Genomic DNA, 17837 nt, shown 5'->3' on the forward strand with positions numbered 1-17837 from the left:
GAGAAGGAAAGATCCCTGAATGCCTGAGCACACTGCCCCATTGTTGGTTGGGTTTCTGCAATGCAAGTACATCAGTGCACGCATAGCACTGTCTGATGGGCACACTGAAACGCCACAAAGCCATATGTTCTGACAATGCGCTATCTGAGAGCAATGCAGAGCTGTGACATTCAGCGTAATTGTAGGGTAGCGAGGAAAAAGAAAGCACAAAAAAGTCCGGGAGCCCAATCTGGTGCAATATCGTTAGTTGGTCGGGATGTGTTCAAAAACAATTGAGCATATACTCACAAGGTTGGGTTGCAGTAAAGGCAACTACTTGTATTAGCAGGTGGGGATAAGCCGTCCCCACTCTACCTTTGGTTTCTTAGACAGTCGCTGCTCCAAAAAACGATTTCTCTGTCGAGATTCTCGACTAAATCACCCTTGATATAAAGCTATATAAGGGATATCAACTAGGTTTACAGAAAGTAGGAGGCGCCCGGTCTAGAACATATCATGGTGATAATACTATATAGAGGAATCAGAAGCTTAGTATTTAAATCATTTAAAATATGGAAAATAAAATAGGATAAAAACGTCCTACCTTGTGGTTGTTTGGCAGGATATAAATGCAAGGGTTAGGGTTAGACAGGCACCCGGATATTCGTGTCCTATATTCAACAGGCATTTTTTACTGACCTGAGGAAGCGGCTATCGGCCGTGAAACGCGTTGTCAAGTGCACCAATAAAAATTTAGTTCTTAACTTTAAACTTCTACTTGCATTTATATCCTGCCAAACAACCACAAGGTAGGATGTTTTTATCCTATTTTATTTTCCATATTTTAAATGATTTGAATACTTACCTTCTAATACCTCTATATAGTATTATCACCAAAAATATGTTCGAGACCGGGCGCCTCCTACTTTCTGTAAACCTATTCAGCGTAATTGAATGGGACAGCACTGTAATAGAGAGCACCACAGGTGCAATGCTGGATTGGTGGGCTCGATGAGGATGGGGGAAGCCTCTGGCCTTTCCAGAGGCTCCTCCCTACTAAGGTTAGTATCTGACTTTTACTTTATTTTTGCTCACAGGTACTCTTTAACGGGATTGTACAGTACCTTAAAATGAATAAAAGACCTTTCTAGAGATTCTGTGTGTCCCGTAGAGAATTTTGTATTGATAAAAACCATTTATAGAACCATACAACTATTTTTCTAAAAAATGACCCAGACTAGTAAGGAACTTGTCTGTGTGCATTTTGTGTTTACAGGGGAAGAAGTTTATGGACTGGGAGGTAAACCCATCTCATCTGCTGTCTCTGAAACCTCCAGAATGAAGGTAATAAGTGCATTAATTGCTGGGCTGATGGCGTTGCTCTCTGTGTGGGTAGACTGCGAGCAACAGGCTGAACTGAGGCCTTTTGTTCTAGAGATATTTTAATCATTAAACCAGCCAGTTCGGCTCTGCTAAAATTAGCTGTATATATAACCGTGTTGTGAAAGAGGCCCTCATTAGAGTCCTGCTAGTTATTAGCCGCAGAGGGGTTGGCCATTTGGAAGAAATATTAACAGAATGGAAGACAGTTAACTGGGAGTGGGGGTGTCATCCATGTGTCATGAGGAACTTTGATTTTGGGTCAGTCCTAGGGATGGTCGGAAATGGCGATTACCGATTCTACGGATTTCTGAGGAGTTCTTTTTTTTTTTTTTGGGAGTCATTTTTTTACATTCTCTGATTGGCCAAATACTTCTGAGTTGACTCCGCATTCTCTGATTGGTCCAATGCTTCTGAGTTGACTATGCATTCTCTGATTGGTCCATATGCTTCTGAGTTGACTCTGCATTCTCTGATTGGTCCAATGCTTCTGAGTTGACTCTGCATTCTCTGATTGGTCCAATACTTCCGAGTTGACTCTGCATTCTCTGATTGGGTCCATGTTTCCGAGTTGACTCTGCATTCTCTGATTGGTCCATATGCTTCTGAGTTGACTTTGCATTCTCTGATTGGTCCAATGCTTCCGAGTTGACTCTGCATTCTCTGATTGGTCCAATGCTTCTGAGTTGACTCTGCATTCTCTGATTGGTCCATATGCTTCTTGTAACGATTGTGGAACTTTCTCCGTGATCAGCGCACAACGCGTGCGCTGACACGGCGGAAATCCTCCACAAGCGTATATTTGCAGGCACCCAGCAAAAGGTGCTACGCACCTGTAGAGGGAAATTCCTGTCGGCAGATGGCGCTGAGGAGTGCAGAGGAACCAATCCTCTGTACCTCCACAAATGTCAGACAGGAATTGTACGAAGCGCAGAACGCAATCGCAAGAGAGGCGACTGCGAATGAGATTGAGCAAAGGGACAGGTTGTATGTGTGTGCGCCAATCCAGTCGCCACCCCGCGACCGTGCACACACAACAGCAGATATGAAATAGGAACGCGATCGCGAGAGGTGCGATCGCCAGACGTGACACAAGGCAGATCAGAATAGAATACGAGGGTAGCAAAGGCACAGCAAATAATACAATAAGGAGATACGGAAAATAACAAACGCTAGCTAACCGCGAACACCGCACTCATTCGCAACAGTGCACGCGGTTATGCGCGATCTCCACGTGATAAGCACAATAGAGACAAGCACGCCTAACTAACCATTAACAGACAAACATGAAACAGAGGATGCGAGCGCTTGCTTAACGGTTACCTCACCGAGCCTCCAGCAAGCGTAGCGGACAAGACAGACACACGAAAACAGGGACAAGCGAGAGATAGGATCCACAGCACTAGCGAAAAGTGGCCAGCGCGATCCAGGTACAGAGTAGCAGAACAGAAGGATCCCCAGCGCTAGCGAAAAGTAGCTAGCGCGATCCCAGAAGACAGAACAGAAGGATCCCCAGCGCTAGCGAAAAGTAGCTAGCGCGATCCCAGAAAACAGAACAGAAGGATTCCCAGCGCTAGCGAAAAGTGACTAGCGCGATCCCAGGAGACAGAACAGAAGAGATAGCCGGTAGCAACCGCTGCACCAGCTATACTCCAAGAACAGAGATCAGAACCATTTCCTGTCAACCACCGATGGGACAGGACAATGGCAACAGGCAAGACAAGACAGAACAGGCAATACAGATAATACAACCTGACTGGGCTAGAAGGGGAGCCTAAAGCAACCCCCAGGAATTAACTATACTAGATCGCAATGGCTGACACTCCAGCAGTGTCCATCAGGAACAGACCATGGAAGGGAAATGACCAGGCCAAGCCTTCTGGGAAACATAAAGCTCTTATAGTGCCAGTCATCAAAGAAGGCAGGTAGGGGATTTGCATAACGAATGTATGCAAATTCCCCAGCAAGAGAACAGACCAGAACTTGCAATGGAAAGACAGGTCTCTGTTCCAGAGTCCTGCAGCATGCAAACCTAAACAATGGTCAAATGCCTGCGCAGGCAGCTGAGCGGATTCTCACACTTCTGCTTCTGAGTTGACTTTGCATTCTCTAATTGGTCCAATGCTTCCGAGTTGACTTTGCATTCTCTGATTGGTCCAATGCTTCCGAGTTCTGTGACTGGGCTAAAATGACCAAGTTTTGATTATGATTTTTCCGCAGAAATCCAATTTCCAAACGGAAATGTGTAAATGTAATTTCCGCGGAATCCAAGCGATCCTCCCTAGTCAGACCATCACACCAGGCATTTGTCTACGGCACACGGCTGTGGCTATTTCCTATCCCAGTATACTAGCCATTAGTAATGAGCCTCTGGAATCAACAAAATGTCACCACAATAGAGTTTTAAAGAGGACCCAAACCAAACATTTTTTTTAATTCAAAATATTTAGTTGCAGCACTCTGACACATACAAAGATAAATAAACACTGATCCAAGCCTATGAGCATTTCAGTGCATGCTTTACACCCTTTTGTTTTCATAGCTAGGGTTATACTGGGGGCAGCCATTAGCAATTCCTCCATTGCCAGACACCATCTCCTCCACCAGTTTGCCGGATTCTGTCCCGGCAATATGAAAGGAAGGGAAGGGTTTCTCCAATAAATGTTAAATATTTTATATTTGTCATCATGCAGCTGAAAAAAGGCTGCTATTTATTATTATAATTTAGAAAATAGATTTTATTTCTGAAATCTTGTATTTTTAATTTGGGTCTACTTTAACAGACTACTAACATGCATCTTCTGACCATCCGCAAACTATGACAGCTCACACACTAGATAAGATCTATCCTGATGCACTAATGGTGCAGTCTCTACTCTCCTTGACCTGCCACTCCGGTCATACAGCAGAGGCTGCCATCCACGCAGGAGCATAGGAGTAGGTAAAGCGGTACCTGCTCAGAGTCCTCCCCTGCTCCCACCACCTGACCTCCGACCTTTCCATCACTGTGGTCATGTGTCTACTGTTGTATCACATGACACCTAGAAAGCAACATAGAAAGAGGAAAGTCAAAAGTATGGCCCTGCAAGATACCAAGAAGATATCAGTTCACTTACCAGTGTCATCTAACATGCCAGTTTCTGCAGAAAGGGGCTGCTGGAGTATTATACAGGGACGAACTATAAAGGAACTTTAGTACTGGGAACACTATAATAAGGACACTGTTAATGGATGCACTCTAACAGGGGACATTAAATAGACTACTATAATGAGGACATTCTAAAGGGGAGCATTTTAATTTTAACGGGGAGCACTACAATGGAGGATTTATTATTATTTATATAGCGCCAACACATTCCGCAGCGCATTACAAAACACAGTAAGACAACACAGGGAACATAGGTACAACCTAAATATATACAGCAGAGTCTCAAGCACCGCAAATATTGCAACAAAAACAGTAAACATTAGTAGGATGACCCTGCCCTTGCGAGCTTACAATCTAAAGGGTAGTGGGAGACACACTAGGTAAGGAGACTTGGGGGTGGGGGGGGGATGGATGAGGCAGTGAGCCTTTGCCTCTGATTACACTGTGAACAGATAAGTAAACGGGCTAAAAAATTTTAGCACCATTATAATGATCAAATATTGGTGAACATTATGAGGACACCAGCAGTGCCCTTGAGAGCCAATGGTGCTCCAGGCGACGGCCTGGAGTGTATTTGGCAAAAAACATCCCTGATAAAAGGGACTCTAAAATGCAGTACACATTTTAATGAGCATGGGGCTTTATAGCTCAGTTACTGAGAGAGAGGTTATCTACTGAAATGAACTGTGCATATAACCATGTCTTCAAAAAAGGCCCCTAATGCTGAATTTCCACTTGAGATCTGAGATGTCCTGTTGCGCCTTTTTGTGTGCGGTCTTATTGTGTTTGCCTGGTCAAAACAACTTCGTAACTGGGCAGCTGCAAAAGATATGCACAAGTACTCTCCTCACAAGTGAAATTGCAACACCATGGAGAAATGCACATAGCCATATGCAAATCACAGTGCTGGAGAGAGTCTCTAGAAGAGAGAGTCATAGGCATATGATTATGTTTTCGCACATATCGGGTCACGTGATACCAAGTTTTGCTTAAAGTAAACCTGAGGCAGCGAGGGAGAGAAGAAGTCAGACTGGAGCAGCACACCCGCTGGGACAGGTGAGTTTACTATGCTGCCAAACACTTTACAGGGGCACCGGGGACCACAAGGGGGGGGGGGGGGTCCGGCAGCCCTTGGGGGCCCTGGGGCAATTGCCCAGGTTTCCCCATGGTAGTATTGGCCCTGCTCAGACCCTCTCAGCTGAAGATTATCTCTAGTGGAGGAGGCTGAAGTTCGAGGCCAGGGCACGCCGTGCTGTTATTATTTTTGACACGCTGATATTCTGTATATGGAATCCTATGGAATCATTGTTGCATCATGCCGGTTAAATGACCACTTTGGTAAACAAAGGATGATGGAACACATTTAGCTGTGATCATGTGACCTTGGCCAGGCAGGAATAGCTGCGGCCCACACACACGACAGGTGGCTCATTGCTCCGGATGTATCCGACACCTGCCTGTAATTACTCTGATAATTTTCTATATCGAGTACAGCATTTTCCTGTCCCTCCTATGCAGAATCATGCCTTAAAGGGCAACTGCAGGAAAAAATAACATTTCCTCTTGAAAATGTGGATGTCATCAGTATTAAGCTAGGCAATCACTATTTACTTTGTTGTAAATCAGGTAAATAATCAATATCTTCCAGATATTGATCACTGACCTGGTCCATCACCTAGGAACAGTCGATAGCTAAGAAAAGATTTCAGTGGAACAAGAACAGGTTAACCTTCAAAAGCCCTATGTAGTTTCTACAAGGGCCTGTGTCTGCTGTGGGCATTTTGGTGCAATTTTTGGAACACGTGCATTTTGCCGATCGATATGCCACTGGTGTGTTAATAGTATTATTGATTTATATACAACTATTAACAATACAAGACAATTGTGGATTAAGCTGATTAAGTGATCAAATCAACTACAGATTCTTTACATGGGATGGATGGTACCAGAGCTGTAACTAGAGGGGAGCTGCGCCTGCGATTGCATGGGGGCGCAGAGCTGCAGGGGGCACCAGCTACAAACTTTACCTTCCTCCGATATAGGGGACCAGGCGTTTTTGTGGCTACACATGTTATGGGTGTGAAGATCATGATGGCCTGAACACTTTCTTTCCAGCGCAGGAGACTTGGGCGAAGCCGGCGCCCCGGTAGGCCCTAATAGGAATTACGGCTATAGCGTCGCACAGTGATTGACTTCAGCGCCGTCAGAAGACGAAGCTAAAGTTACTTATAAAACACTTTAATTCGGCCTCAAGCAATTGCTGGAAGTCGAATTATTTCATTCCCACCGTCCATGGCGGCCTGGAGGGGGAATAGTATTTAACGCCGCCGGGAACTTGTGCAGGAGCAGGATAAGCCGGTGCAGGAGCAGGATAAGCCGGTGCAGGAGCAGGATAAGCCATACCGGATGTATCCTGCGCCCAAGTCTCCCGGCGGCGATTGCTCTCGTACTCTGATTGCCAGACTTGTTTTATGACCCTTGTGAGATGGGCCCGTGGAGGTGATAAAGTGAGGCAAGGGAAGGGGGTGTGGACATTGGGGGGAGTGTTGCTAGCATCCAGTGAAAATCAGAATTGCAATTTGCAATGATGTGAAAGAAGCCTTAATCCCACACTGTTACAATACAGTATAATAGAAAGTATTACTGTATTCTCACTTTTCTTGAACTTGCAAAACGCCAGAGAGGGAGGAGTCTACAGGAAATCTACCCAGTACTTCCTTTTTGACTTCTACCACCCACTGGAACACAAGCTGAGTGTCATTAGAACTCTACACCCCCAGGCTGTCTGCTGCCCTCTACAGGGCATGGTGTTCCAGGACAACCACTGGTCATCATGCGGATGCAGCACTTACTGCTGTGTTTGTAACCTCTGAAGGGGACATGGTGTGACGCCGGGCGACGCCCAGTCGTCCGAGGATTCGCGGCCGATTGTCCGATCGCAACCGTGATCGGAAAACTGACATTCTTTATTTTTAAAATAGAAGTTTTTCCTTCCTGCCTTCCCCCCCCTTTTGCCATGAGGGCTGAATGGGCCTGCGTTAGCATATGGCTAAAGCAACCTGGTTTAGCAAGAAATCCTGTTAAGGCTCCCGGAAAAGCTCTGGTGACACTAATGTGCTAATTGGGCAGAGCTGAAATACCAACAGAGTCTATTCAACAGGGGAAGCTAGCACAGCATGAGGTCTATTGACACCTACATTCCTCCCAGTCTTGACGGCACCGACTAAACTGAGTATGGAATGCATGGTGTTGATAACTTTGTCACATTTTGCAAATACCATCCATGGGAGGAATATGAAAATTACATAATTTTGTTTCCCTAATTCTGTAGAATATGGTGATACTAGACATAGCCAGGTAACCCGAGCAGGGGCTGAGATATGAATAATGGGGTCCCCGTGCGCCCCAAATATTGCAAGTTTGATGTCCTATGAACGTGTATTCTCAGCCCAATCTGAATATGAAATCGGTTTGCATGTGCGACAAAACCCCGGCGGGGTATGAAATTGGACATATTTTGTGGATGGCTGGAAGTTCCTCCCCTGAGAACTCACTGCCTGACACGCCCCTGGGCTGAGCTTGAGACTCCGCCCAGAAATGTCAGTGCTCAAAACTGATTGCATGAGGACCCCCAGCCAATTCCCCCACTTTCCATCATACCGAAAAGACTGCCACTGCTTGGGGAAATAGCAGTGGCCATCTTGCAGGCGGAGCAACGGCCATGTGGTTCGGCCATATTGCGAACTAACTGCAACAAAGGAACTTTGTCTTTTCCCGAACGGACTTTCCACAGAATCATAAGTATTCGTTCTTTTTATCCCTTTTTCTTTTATGTACTGTGTTATCACTGTCTCTCATCGTTTAATTGTTCACGATTGTCTGTATATATTAATTATTTATATTGTAACAAATAAAGGCTTTTTAAAAGGTCTTTACCTCTCAGTAAAACCTTCTATTCAGTATACACAGACGAGACCTAAACTTCCGAAGGGACGCTACTGTTTTGATAGATAGATAGGAATTGCACAGTTTTAACCGGTTGTTTGTTTCACAGGTCTATAGCCAGTTAGCAGTTTTCTCTGGGCTGATAGAAAACAGAGATGGTGGCAAATCTACCCCTGGGTTGGAGTAAAAGTGTATTTTCGTAACCTCACAGGCTCCCTACTGCGTCGTGACGCTCAAACTCCGCCAATTCTACGCAGATTGCGTCCATAGCTCTCAATCTGTGTGCTAGAATCGGATCGGACGGTTTTGCGTGTTCACGGCCAGTGGGGCTCTTGTGACAGTGGTCGGCAGCGTTTGGGATCTGTGTGTGCTGATAGTATCTCAGGTAGGGCTATCGAATTAGCCCTATCGAGAAACGAACTAATTCGTTGGTAGTGACTGAGTGCAATATATTTTTCATATATACAGAGAGACTGTGTAACCAGTACCCCTCCCCTAAGTTTTCTTTTATTTGGCATGGAAATGTCCGGGAATTACAAGGTCATGGTCCTATCCGACCTGCAGAGTCTGTGCGAGGCGAGAGGCATGGACATCCGCGGCAAGAAACAGCAGGACCTGATAACGGACTTGTACCGATGGGATAGCCAGAATCTGCGGACGCTGGAGGTGTCCACTGTGGAGGACACCGGCTCATCTAACGCAAGTCGAGGGGAACCAGAGACTGAAGATCCTGTGCGTACCGAGGTTGAGCAACCCGCGGGCAATGCGGCAACAGATACGCAGGAGGCTGTCAGTGTGATCCCCGACCCCAGAACCCCTGAAAGTACTCGCCTGGAACCGGCCAGTACTGGACTGTCCAGTTATGTTGATCCAGTAATGCAGCAGGCATTGCAAAAGCTGATGGAAACTGATGTGGACAAGTACCTGCAGTACATGGCGGAGCAAAAGCGAGAGGAACGCCAATCTGCAGAGGCGCGGGAGAGACGACAGCATGAGCTGAACATGGCGAAAGTGCAGCAAGCCAGCCGGAGTTCAACGCCCAGCCTCCCTGCTGAAGGGACTGCCGCTCCAGTAAGTGCAAAATTTAAATTTGCTATTATCGAAAAAGACACTGACATTGACTTGTTTTTGAGGTCTTTTGAAAAGGCCTGCCGTCAGTATCGTCTGTCCCAAGACCAGTGGGCCAGACATCTGACACCCTTGCTGCGCTACAAAGCGCTTGATGCTTTCTCAGAGCTGCCTGTGGAAAAGGACAATGATTATACCGCTATAAAGGAGGCTATAATCACTAAGTACCAGCTGACGCCAGAAGCCTACCGGAAAAGGTTCAGGTCCTGGCAGAAAAAATCTACTGATTCTTATCAAGATGTGGTCAGCAGTCTGCTCACCACACTCCGCCAGTGGACGCTAGGCCTCACTAAAGGGTCTTACGGTGTCCTGGAGGACTTAATCGTCCTGGAGCAGTTTCTGAACATTTGCCCGGCTGATGTACGCCAGTTTGTGCTGGAGCGCCGACCGGCGTCAGCGACGGTCGCTGCAGACCTCGCTGAGACCTTTGCAACGACCAGGGTGCCGGAGACCCGCAGGACTGCCCCATCTAGCTGGAGAGGAGGTCAGTCCCACAATTTTGCAGACTCTCCTACCTCTGTGAGCCGTGCGCCCCAGAGGCCCTCCAGCGCAGCTGCTGCGTCCAGGCCTGCAGTAACAGAGGGCATCACCTGTCACTTTTGCCGCAAGCCCGGACACATGAAGTTTAACTGCCCGGAGCGGAGGCAGACAGCGCCAGCTCCTGCACCACCTACACCTCGCCCACGGCAACTGCCGCCAGCCAGCGCACCCCAGCCGGGAGCACCCAACAACGTCATGTTCGCAGGTGGGAGAGGGATCCACTCCGCTACGAGCAACCACCAGCTGGTTACAGTGAACGACCAGCTTGTTACCGGTTTCCGCGACACTGGAGCGGATGTCACCCTGGTGCGTGCGCACCTGGTCCCGATGGAAAATATCCTCCCTGACAAATACCTTACCCTCACTGGAGTGGGGGGCACTCTTTCTCGCATTCCCCAGGCTCGGGTGTCCATCGATTGGGGGGTGGGGGTTCAAGAGAAGGTTGTTGGGGTCCTGGACCAACTGCCGGTCCCAGTTTTGTTGGGGACCGACCTGGGCAAGCTTGTGTCCTATTATGAACCTGCCCCAAGCCCCTCAGACTGCCAGGAGGGAGACGGACTCTCCGCCCACACTAAGGTACTTTGCACCAAGGGGCAAGAACAGGGGGGAGGTGGGTTGAATGTGCCCAGTCCAGGGGTACCGAGTCCAATAGTACCTGTGTCACAGGTACCTGTGTTTGATATACCGATTGTTTGTGATGAAAATGTTGTTGTACCTGTCACTGTAATTCATGCATGCAGCCAGGATGTGAGTAATGCCAGTATGTGCCAGTCTGAAGGTGTACCTGTACTGGCAGTAACACGCAGCCGCGCTGCTCAGAACCTGGGCTCAGAGCAGGTGGAAGAGGTTCCGGCCTCCTCCCCCTCCTCTGACCACAGGGATGGTAGCCTTCAGCCACTAACTGCATATGCCACGGGCCAGCTGGCTGAGAGCGAGAGTGCTGCATTTGTGCAAGCACTCCAGACTGACCCTAGCCTCGAGGCACTCAGAAGACAGGCTTCGGAGCCCCTCACGAATGAAGATACCTTCAAGGTATATTGGGAAGGTGGTAAGCTGTACAGCGAGCCTGTACAGCCCACCGAAGGTGAAACAAGTGTGGGTACCAAGTTGCTTGTGGTACCCAGTGCCTTCCGGGGGCATGTGCTGAAGTCCGCACATGACATTCCCCTGGCAGGGCACTTGGGAATCCACAAGACACTTGACCGTATCCAGGGTCATTTCTACTGGCCCAGGATGCGGATCGATGTGACCAACTATTGCCGCTCATGTACTGTTTGCCAAAAGGTAAAACGGGCTGGGAACCCCCGCAAGGCTCCCTTGTGTCCACTGCCAATCATAGGTGAGCCCTTTCACAGAGTGGCAGTCGACATAATTGGACCATTGCCCACTCCCAGCAGCAGTGGCAAAAGGTACATCCTGACGGTGGTGGATTACGCCACCCGCTATCCTGAGGCCATGGCGCTTTCCTCCCTGAGGGCGGACAAGGTAGCAGACGCGCTACTTAACATTTTCTCCCGAGTCGGGTTCCCTGCGGAGATGCTCTCCGATCAGGGATCCCAGTTTATGTCCGAACTCATGGAGGCCCTGTGCAAAAAGATACACATGACGCACATTGTCTCCAGTCCCTACCACCCGCAGACCAATGGACTGTGTGAACGGTTCAACGGGACGCTGAAGCAAATGCTGACCACGTTTGTTGAGTCGCAAGGTGGGGACTGGGAACGATACCTGCCTCATCTGTTGTTTGCGTACAGGGAGGTGCCGCAGGAGTCAACCGGGTTTTCCCCGTTTGAACTCCTGTATGGGAGGAATGTCCGAGGACCCTTACAATTGATGCGGGAGACATGGGAGGGCAAGGGCGACCCCACTGATGTCTCCGTGGTCGATTACGTCCTCAAGTTCAGGGACAAAATGGAGTCCCTGTCCGCAGTAGTGACCAACAACCTGGCCCAGGCTCAGGCCAAACAAAAAGCATGGTACGACCGCACTGCTGGAGAGCGGTCATTTGATGTGGGTGACAAGATATATACCCTTCTTCCCGTGAGGCAGAACAAGCTGCAAGCAGCCTGGGAGGGGCCTTTTACTGTAGTGCAGCGGTTAAACCCTCTGACGTATCTAGTGAACATGGGGGGCAGGAAGCAGAAGAGCTTTCATGTAAACATGCTGAAGGCCCACCATGACAGGACCCAGTATGCGCTGCCAGTGTGCAGCCGGTTAGAGCAGGGAGAGGCAGACCCCCTGTTAGACCTGCTGGCTGACGTACGAGATGTGGACGGCGACCTAAACGTCAATCCACAGCTCGCCTCAGCCCAGCAAGAGCAGTTACAGAAGGTGCTGGGCCAGTACCAGCACACCTTCTCCGGTATCCCGGGGCGGACCAGTATGGCGGTGCATGGGGTAGATACAGGTACCCATCCCCCCATCAGGCAATCCGCTTACCGTGTCTCTCCCGAGGTACAGGCGGACATGCAGAAGGAGGTGAGGGAGATGCTGGAGTTAGGGGTGGTTCAAAAGTCCAGTAGTGCCTGGGCAGCCCCTGTTGTCCTGGTCCCCAAGAAGGACCAGACAACTCGGTTCTGCGTAGACTACAGGAAACTGAACGCCATCACCACTACAGACGCCTACCCCATGCCTCGCATTGATGAGCTGCTAGATACACTGGCATCAGCCAGGTACCTATCAATCATGGATCTGAGCCGGGGGTATTGGCAGATACCACTTGCACCTGACGCGAGGCAAAAGTCGGCCTTCATCACCCCTTTCGGCCTCTTCGAGTTCACGATGATGCCCTTTGGGATGAAGAACGCCCCCGCCACGTTTCAGCGGGCCGTGAACGACCTGCTATAGGGAATGCAAGGGTTCGCTGTAGCGTATCTGGATGACATTGCGGTGTTCAGCCCCACCTGGGAAGAACACCTCAAACACCTGTCCCAGGTACTAGAGAGGCTGGCCATGGCCAATCTGACGGTTAAACCGAGTAAGTGTCAGATTGGCATGACCGAGGTGCAGTACTTAGGTCACCGGGTGGGGGGTAACACCCTGAAACCTGACACGGGAAAGGTGGACGCCATCCTGGCATGGCCTCGACCTATCACGAAAAAGCAGGTCCAGGCGTTCCTGGGGACCGCCGGCTACTATAGGAAATTTGTTCCCGCCTATAGTACACTGGCGAAGCCCCTGACCGATGCCACTAGCAAGAAGCACCCCAAGGTTGTTAGCTGGACCCCCGCTTGCGAGAATGCCTTCCAGGCCTTGAAGCAGGCCCTCGCAAGCGCCCCTGTGCTTCAGGCCCCAGACTTCAGTCGTCGGTTTGTGGTGCAAACCGATGCCTCTGACTACGGTCTCGGCGCAGTCCTCAGCCAGGTGGATGGAAAGGGGGATGAACACCCTATCCTCTACCTGAGCCGGAAGCTCCTGCCCCGAGAGGTAGCCTACTCCACAACTGAAAAGGAGTGCCTGGCGATCGTGTGGGCCCTACAGAAACTGCAGTCGTATCTGTACGGCCGCTCCTTCACGATCGTCACTGATCACAATCCCCTGAGTTGGCTAAACCGTACTGCTGGAACCAACGGCAAGCTCCTACGGTGGAGCCTGTCATTGCAGCAGTACGACTTTACGATCCAACACAAAGCAGGCAGCCGACACCAAAACGCTGATGGGCTGTCGCGGTGTCAGGGGGAACCCGACCCAACAGCGCCAATAGCTGCTACGGAAGGCGTCCTGTTGACACCTCCCTGAGCAGAGCTCGGGAAGGGGGAGGTGTGACGCCGGGCGACGCCCAGTCGTCCGAGGATTCGCGGCCGATTGTCCGATCGCAACCGTGATCGGAAAACTGACATTCTTTATTTTTAAAATAGAAGTTTTTCCTTCCTGCCTTCCCCCCCCCTTTTGCCATGAGGGCTGAATGGGCCTGCGTTAGCATATGGCTAAAGCAACCTGGTTTAGCAAGAAATCCTGTTAAGGCTCCCGGAAAAGCTCTGGTGACACTAATGTGCTAATTGGGCAGAGCTGAAATACCAACAGAGTCTATTCAACAGGGGAAGCTAGCACAGCATGAGGTCTATTGACACCTACATTCCTCCCAGTCTTGACGGCACCGACTAAACTGAGTATGGAATGCATGGTGTTGATAACTTTGTCACATTTTGCAAATACCATCCATGGGAGGAATATGAAAATTACATAATTTTGTTTCCCTAATTCTGTAGAATATGGTGATACTAGACATAGCCAGGTAACCCGAGCAGGGGCTGAGATATGAATAATGGGGTCCCCGTGCGCCCCAAATATTGCAAGTTTGATGTCCTATGAACGTGTATTCTCAGCCCAATCTGAATATGAAATCGGTTTGCATGTGCGACAAAACCCCGGCGGGGTATGAAATTGGACATATTTTGTGGATGGCTGGAAGTTCCTCCCCTGAGAACTCACTGCCTGACACGCCCCTGGGCTGAGCTTAAGACTCCGCCCAGAAATGTCAGTGCTCAAAACTGATTGCATGAGGACCCCCAGCCAATTCCCCCACTTTCCATCATACCGAAAAGACTGCCACTGCTTGGGGAAATAGCAGTGGCCATCTTGCAGGCGGAGCAACGGCCATGTGGTTCGGCCATATTGCGAACTAACTGCAACAAAGGAACTTTGTCTTTTCCCGAACGGACTTTCCACAGAATCATAAGTATTCGTTCTTTTTATCCCTTTTTCTTTTATGTACTGTGTTATCACTGTCTCTCATCGTTTAATTGTTCACGATTGTCTGTATATATTAATTATTTATATTGTAACAAATAAAGGCTTTTTAAAAGGTCTTTACCTCTCAGTAAAACCTTCTATTCAGTATACACAGACGAGACCTAAACTTCCGAAGGGACGCTACTGTTTTGATAGATAGATAGGAATTGCACAGTTTTAACCGGTTGTTTGTTTCACAGGTCTATAGCCAGTTAGCAGTTTTCTCTGGGCTGATAGAAAACAGAGATGGTGGCAAATCTACCCCTGGGTTGGAGTAAAAGTGTATTTTCGTAACCTCACAGGCTCCCTACTGCGTCGTGACGCTCAAACTCCGCCAATTCTACGCAGATTGCGTCCATAGCTCTCAATCTGTGTGCTAGAATCGGATCGGACGGTTTTGCGTGTTCACGGCCAGTGGGGCTCTTGTGACACATGGACATGTGACACATCATCACATTAGGTCCTGGTGACATGCAGTGATGTGTGTTACGTACACATATATATGTGATGGCTGCATTAGGAGTTATATACAGAAAGGATGCCAAACTGTGCCTGTGGAATCCTCCTCTGAGGTTCAGCTGCTAGTACCATGTCCACTTTATACTCTACCGTGCTGCAGAAGATGTCAGCACTATAAATAATAATAAAGTTAAGAATTGTATTATGCTTTACTCCTGTCTGACTTGGGACTACTTCACATGGGCAGTAAACACAACATTTTCAGTGGCCAATGAAAGTGTCCTTTAAAGGGAAGGTCCAGGCAAAAAAAAAAAAATGAGTATCACTTAGCTGGGGCTTCTCCCAGCCCCATGCAGCCATCCTGTGCCCTCGTAGTCACTCACTGCTGCTCCAGGCCCCCGCTGGCAGCATTGCGTACATTTTTACGCATTCCCGCTAGTGCAGGAACATTAACACATGCATTTTTTTACGCGTCTAGTGGTGCCATGCGTAAATTTGTACGCGTTGCACCACTAACGCGTAAAAATGTATGTGTTAATGTTCCTGCACTAGCGGGAATGCGTAAAAATGTACGCAATGCGGCCTGCCTACCTCCGAGGTCGGCAAGCTGCCAGCGGGGGACTTGCATTTTTTGCATTTTTTTTTTTAAAAATCATGTAGCTAGCCTAGCGCTAGCTACATGATTCCCCCCCTCCCTGCTGCATCCCTCCCACCCCTCCGATCACCGCAGGCGATTAAGCCCGTCTGGAAATCCCGTTCTGAACGGGATTTCCTTTAGGGCTTACCCCATCGATCCACCTCTCAGTGCTGCCTGGCACTGATTGGCCAGGCTGCGCATGGGGTCTCAGGGGTGACCCCTGTTACGCGACGGGTAGCGGCGCATCGGCGGCGAGCAGCGGCAATCGCATACAACACGCAGCTAGCAAAGTGCTAGCTGCATGTTTTAAAAAAAAATGTGCAAATCGGCCCAGTAGGGCCGGAGCGGTGCACAGCGGCGGTAATGGACGAGCTGAGCTCGTCCATACCGCCAAGAAAGTTAAGCCATAGACCCTTAACAAGCATGCAGATCAGATGTTTCTGACAATAATCTGACAAGATTAGCTGCTTTCTTGTTTCAGTTTTGTGATTCAGACACAACTGCAGCCAAATAGATCAGCAGGACAACCATTGTTGGTTTTGTTTAAAAGGAAATAACTATGGCAGCTTCCATAAGTTTCACACCTCGGGTTCCTTTTAAAACGTGAGAATGTAAATGATAATGTAATAGGGCAATAAAGGACATGTGTGAAAACATACAGGAGCATTAAACTCACATTAAGAGATATAATCTCAGACAAATAGGAGAGTTGGAAGGAGTAACACAGGGCCTGTGAGATCGCAGCGAGCACACAATGCACGCCCTGTAGTTATACGGACGTGTCCTCCGCTATTCGCACTCACGCCCCAATCACAAATGTGTGGTTTAGCCAGAAGGGGATCACTTTCTGCGTGTCACTCAGCTGAGACTAAAGACTTTAAGAGCTCTTTATCCAGCCTAATGGGCCATGAAAGCAGATCCTCCCCTGTATGCACTTTAACAAGACTCTTAACAAAACTAGCAAATTCCCATTGCCACACAGGACAATGGGGACAACAGGGAGCCCTTCCGAGCCATTAGTCACCCATTGTCCTCCTTCTGCCACAGCTCAGCCTCCGGCCCTCAAGTGCATTGTCAAATCCATTTATACCACCCTCTTGATGACTCTTAATCTGATAAAGCTAATTTGAGGGTTCCGAAGTGTCAAACCAAACCAAAAATCAATGTAAAAGGGGGTAAAATGTTGGATGTATTCTTCAAAACACATCTGTACTCCTTATTCACTGCAAAGTCCACAATTTCTGGTAGTTATGCACAGTAATTTTTTGGGATGGGGGGCAATTCTAAAAGATTTTACCACTTGCGATTATTTTTCGGTAATTTCCCAAAGATGTAGTAGAAAGTGCAGTATTTCAGCGTTAAGCGTGCAGTAAATAATAATAATAGTTCTTCCATAAGTTAGAAAAACAAAAGTTTGCTTTCTTAACACAGAAAGACTTTGCGATAATTCAGGTTGGAGTGAGCTAGATAGTCTTTGGAAGGTGTTTTTTTTTTGGGGGGGAAGGTGTATTTGATTATGTAGCATGGAAAGTATATTTATAGGCATCCCCTATAAGAAAAAAATCTAGTAAATACTTGGAGTTTTAATTCTAGTATTTTTCTCTATTACACAGGCTAAATAGGAACGCCAATAAAACAGCAATAGGAACTGAATAGGAACTTCATTAAAAACTGCAAAATGCATACAAATTGACCTTACCGCCAGGTACAGGCAGGTCTTAGGGCTGGAACGCACTAGATCGATTTTTTGAGCATTTAGGGAGCATTTCAAAATGTTAGCGATTTCCCTAACTGCTCAGCTAATGTTAATGGATGGGCCAAATTCCACTGCAGCGATTGCGATTAGCAAAATCGCTAGCTCAGGACATGCAGCATTTTGGTAGCGTTAGT

The 17837-nt window shown here is 48.3% G+C and overlaps 1 protein-coding gene and 1 long non-coding RNA gene across 4 annotated transcripts in view; one reads left to right on the forward strand and one right to left on the reverse strand.

Moving 5' to 3' along the window:
• LOC137525142 (uncharacterized) overlaps positions 1-17837 on the forward strand; it is a 435287-nt gene that overhangs the window by 34284 nt on the left and 383166 nt on the right. For all 3 annotated transcript variants that reach the window (XR_011022871.1, XR_011022872.1, XR_011022870.1), the window contains exon 3: positions 1256-1323. This is a non-coding gene — a long non-coding RNA (uncharacterized lncRNA). The remainder of the gene's footprint in view (positions 1-1255; positions 1324-17837) is intronic.
• LOC137525141 (motor neuron and pancreas homeobox protein 1-like) overlaps positions 1-17837 on the reverse strand; it is a 60284-nt gene that overhangs the window by 14778 nt on the left and 27669 nt on the right. The window lies entirely within an intron of this gene.

This window comes from Hyperolius riggenbachi, chromosome 7 (genome assembly GCF_040937935.1).
Source record: "Hyperolius riggenbachi isolate aHypRig1 chromosome 7, aHypRig1.pri, whole genome shotgun sequence".
In the NCBI taxonomy this organism is placed as follows: Eukaryota; Metazoa; Chordata; class Amphibia; order Anura; family Hyperoliidae; genus Hyperolius; species Hyperolius riggenbachi.